Here is a 5,456-nt window from a genome sequence, read left to right on the forward strand (position 1 = left end):
CAAAAACAAACAAACCAACCAACCCTAGGATCATGTCAATCTGACCTGGCGGGAAATTTTGTTCCTTCCTGACCGCAAATGTGGCGATCAGTTAGATCCTGGTGGTCCCATCAGCCAGACACTTGGGAAAGAATTCTCTGTAGTAACTCAGAGGACTCTCCATCTAGTGTCCCATCTCCCGCCATTGGAGGTATTTGCTAATAGCGGTCATGGATGGGCCATATGCCATTGTAGACAACCTCATCATACCATCCACTCCATAAAATTACCAAGCTCAGTCTTGAAGCCAGCTAGGTTTTTTGCCCCCACTGCTTCTCTTTGAAGGCTGTTCTAGAATGTCACTCCTCTGATGGTTACAAACCTTTGTCTAATTTCAACTGTAAACTTGATTATGGGCCAGTTTATATCCATTTTCTCTTCTGCCAACGTTGGCCCTTAACATGGGTGATCTCCCTCCTTGATGTTTATCATTCCGATATATATATCAGAGCATTTGTATCTCCCCTCAGCCTTCATTTTGTTAGGCTAAACAATCCAAGCTCCTAAAGTCTCCTTTCATAAAGTAGTTTCTCCATTCCTCTGATCATCCTAGTAGCCCGTCTCTTGAAGAGAAAGCTGGGGAACAAGAAACCACCACAGGCAAGTCCCAGCAGGACAAGGCCACAGAAAAATAATGTTGAACCTCTGGCTGCAGCAAAATGGTAAATCCCATGGCAAAATTCTCCATTTCATGGTATTATGAAAAAAGACTCCGATTCCATGGCCACAGAATTGCTAATTCCACAGGGCATTGACTTGGATAAATGGTTCGGTTCACACCTCTTAGAGCTATTGTTTCTGTCTGTCTGCAGGTTCAGGCATGGATCACTATTTGGTCCATTTCTACCAGTTCTTAATTGAAAAAGGCAGTGACTTTAACATGGCATGTCTAAATAAGGCACCCAAATATCACAATGACGGGCACCAATAAAGAAACTAGATCAAAAGAAATGTAGGATGGACTAGAACAAAGTGGATCTGATACAACACTGTACTATTTCAGTTTTATGTGGCTGTGACTCCATTTAGTGTAATACCGTATTGTATCAGCCTCATTAGCTGTAATAGACATCCCCCAAAACTGTAACTTTGCTCAGAAGTGTCATGTCTGGGGCATAGGTGGCCACAGCTAATGGCTGGAGCAGGAGTCAGGCCTAGTGGTTGAAGTAGGAGATGGGAGCCAGGAACCAGAGCCAGCAGTCAGAGGAAGAGTCAGGAACTAGCAGTCAAGCCCTTCTTAACTTAAAGCCGGAGTCAGGAGTAAACAGCAAACCAAGGCTGATGCAGAACAGAGATGAGACTGGGACCAAGGCAGGCACAGAGTGATCACAACTGTGGGCATACACATTGAGCAGCCAGCAGTCTGCTGCTGTTGAGTTTAAAAGCAGGCCTGCTTGACTCCTGTCAGCCAGTCAGGTGGGCTGGCCAATCAGCCTGTCCTACCACAACTCAGCGGAGCCCTTTAATCTGCTTGGAGGCTGGGCTCACTAGTCCTCAGGTTCAACTGAAGGAGCTCACTCCTGTCAAGAGGTTTTACTGAGCAGTACTTCAAGCTGTTTTTACAAATAAAACTTTGTTAAACTGAAGTTAAGGTTGAGATCACAGGTCAGTAATTTAAGGGTAAAAACATAACAGTGATGTAATCTCCAAAACCATCTATCATTATTAGAAGTAGTAGTATTGTAGAATCTGGGAGTCCCAGTCATGGACCAGGACCCCATTGTGTCAGGTGTTGTACAAATATAGAACAAAAAGACAGTCCATGCCCCAAAGAGCTTACAATCTAGACAGACAGTTGGGGGAATACAAGTCAAAAATGAGCCAATACTGGTTAGCATGATAGGCAGTGGTCTCAGCACACCAGCGGCAAACAGTCATTACAAACCTAAGCACACGTTTTTAAAAAATCTAAACATATTAAGGTATAGATATGCACAGCTAAGGTACTCAAATAACCTTAACTATGCCCTGTAATGACACCATGCCATAAATATACAATTATAATTAGTTCATAGTAGTGTTTATAATTCTAGATTAATTAAACTGATTTTTAAAGACACATTAGGTTTTTTTCTTTTCTTTTTCTTCCTGCGGGTGTCATAATCTCTATACTGTTAGGGGCACCCATATTAACTGAGGGCAATTTGGCTTCACTCCTATTAACGGTAATAGGAGGCAGATGCCATTTGGAAGAGGGCAACTATATCTTCAGTCCCATTGAAAACAATAGGAGATGGCAGCCTTTTTTAAAGAAAGCAATTTCTTCATGGAATTCTCTATAAAAGATTGTTATTTGTCAGCTCCCATTGAAGAAGAAACTTTCAGTTATAAAGAATAACAGCAAAAAATGACCATTAATCCTTATAAAAAATTACCATCCACATAAGCTTTCAGTGAATTTTAACTAGGTTGAAGGTTGAAGAGTCAGAATTATTATTTAATTACTGAGATTATTCAGGACAAAAGAAAATGGGTCTGACACAAGGTGCTAAATTTCTTAACAGACCTCTTTATAAACTAATTTTAACTCTGAAACTAACTAATTCATTTGTAAATTCTCAGAAAAATAGTTTTATACTCAAAGAATTAGCGCTGTCATTTCAGGGAGGCTACACTGTGTTCTTCATGCATAACGAAGTGGTTCATATATAACAAAATGTTGTAATCCCTGCTTAATTGCAAAACTCATGTCAACCTTAGCTATATAAACTCAAGCAGCATTTCCATAATAATGTAATTTTATAAATAACTGAACTTTTTGCTGTTCATTAATGAAGAAAAAGAGTGTGTAAGTACTGAACTATATATATAACCATATATATACAACTAATGAATGTACTTTATACTTCAATTATTTTGCACATCTATCAAATTGCTTTCATACATGACCAGAACTATGTATGCTACAGTCACAAAAGATAGTCTTTAGGACTGAGCATCAGGTTTATAGAGGTCTGGTACTAATGTACGGCACTGCTAGTCTGAAACACAGTAACACTTCACAAATCCCCATACTGAAAAGGCAGTCATCTTCAAGCAAGGAATGACTCTTGTACCATTCTGGCCTTAGATTGTTCCTGCTCATTATATGATGTTACTTATGCTCCAGCAGCTACATGAAAGACACAGAAAAGTTAGCATTCCTTTGCTGCGTGAGCTCTTCAACTCAGGTGGGATAGAAAAGTCTGAGATTTCCGATCAATAATTTTAAAAAGGACACAGGTAGACGTAATAAGAGCATCAGCACATTGACATTTCTGATGCTACCCACATGGTCATTGCAGAACTTAAGCACGTTGCATGGTACCAGCCCACAGGAGGCAGGTAAGTCACTTTAAAAAAAATCAATATTGTTTGATTTTCCAACTTTAATTTATTTATATATATTTTTAAAATAAACCAAAGTAGCTCCATGCTGCAGTAGGATTCTCTGGTGAGTGAACACATAACCTAGTGGACACAACATAACCCCACTTGTAATGTGCTGACCACCAGGGACCCTATCAAAAAAGAAAGGAAGTCCCAGGTTTGTCCTGAATGGCCTTCTCAGCCTGGCTTGTTGAGGGCAACATAGGTTCCATGTCACCTATTAAGTCTTTTTAAGTATTGTTCACAGAAGAATACTCAGCAGATTTCTTCTAGGCAAAGGCGATAGATTAATTTTAAGGTGATGAGTGAAAGGAACAGAAGGGAACGGTTAGGTGCTGTGCATTTTTAATATGTATAGGTGAATGTAATGCTCCCGAAAGGTCTTAGAATAATATCCTTGAGGGCTAATGTCTCCCATGTATCCACAAAGCAGATAAAGCTTGGGCCATTGCAAACTTCCCCTCACTTCCTGCACATGTGCCCGCATCATTGCCAAGGAGGGGACACCTCAAGGAGTAAGATGGTAATGTAGTGTCCAAGTCAATGCAGGCTTTAACCTCTCTCCTGAGGCTTTCAACATGTGTTGACATCTGGCCTTTAGGAAATGGACTGAAGCCAACAATTCATTCCACATAGGTCATTTACTGCCTCTAGATGCTACCCACATGGTCCTTTATACAAACCCAGGCTGCATTGAAACCAGTGACCTAGAAGTGAAAGTCTCCATATCCCAAACCCTAGACTGCAAGTTATACAGGCCACTTGAGTCCTTTTAAATTTAATTACCAGGCCTTCATAGACGTGGGTGGTTTGTTGAAAGCTCACTTCTTCAAAGACAAACTGCAAGTAGTAGAAAATGGCCAGGGTACTTATACCTCCCTTTCTAAGTGTATAGACTCAGAAGCACGGCATTTTCCTCCTGCCATGAAAAGCTGTGTAGTGCTTTATTCCTTGGCTTAAATGTTGGTTTTGAGTGGCGTCACGTGCAGAGGGTGTAACAGAAGTGCCTGATTCATTCTGACTCGCCTCAGTCTGCCTACTAGTGACATCTGTAATATCTCTAGATGTCCAGTTTTATCAATATGATGATCTCTGCAGTGCTAGTCTGCGTAGCTCCAAGGGCCGTGACTGTCTCCACTCCTTAAGGTATGGTAGGGTGACTAGACATCTTGATATTGTGGGGACCATCCTGATATTAGGGGGTTTGTCTTATATAAGCAACTATACCCCCGCCCAAAGAAAGTGTCCTGATTTTTCACACTTGTTATCTGGTCACCCTAAGGTGTGGGTTAACAATCCTGAAGAAGAAAACTGTGTCTAAACTCTTGACATAGCTATGGGCCATGTCCTGTATTCTCCATTCAGGCAAAGCTCCCATCCAAGGCAATGACAGCTTGGTCTGAGAAAGGAATGGAAGATTGGGTTCTATAAGGTTAGATTATGATATTTTTTTTGTAAAGTTCTGCCCTCTACACCCTCTGCTGAAGTCAATGAGATAGCACAAATTCTGAACTAGAATAGTGAGCACCTTACTGGAATAGCATAAAAAGTCATGAAAATATGTATTATTCATAGTTTAGTAATACCTAGAGGCCTCACTGATATAAGGCTCCATGGTATTTGGTACTATACACACATATATTAAATGATTACCCTTGCCCCAAAGATATTATAACCTGCGAGATCTACAATCAAAGGGCTTGTCTATGTGAACATTTACATGCTGGCAAGCTGGAATGTGAAACTATCCCACTCTAGCATGCCAGACTAACTGATCATGTGGACCCTGCTGATGCACATTAGCAGTTTGTTAATGCGCTTTGATCTAATCCAATTTCAAAGAGGACTAGATCAAAGCACATTAATAAACTGTTACGTGCATCAGCAGGGTCCACATGGACAGTTAGTGACTTGGGAAAGCAAATACATTAAAAATTCCATGGAATCTAATTCTTCAGCCGCAATTGCTTTGTTTATTACTTTATAACTTTTTTTGTCTCTCGCCTTCTTCCCCACCCTTTGCAGCTTGTCTGGGCTGGCATGCAGGT

This window comes from Trachemys scripta, chromosome 1 (assembly GCF_013100865.1).
Source record: "Trachemys scripta elegans isolate TJP31775 chromosome 1, CAS_Tse_1.0, whole genome shotgun sequence".
Taxonomy (NCBI): Eukaryota; Metazoa; Chordata; order Testudines; family Emydidae; genus Trachemys; species Trachemys scripta.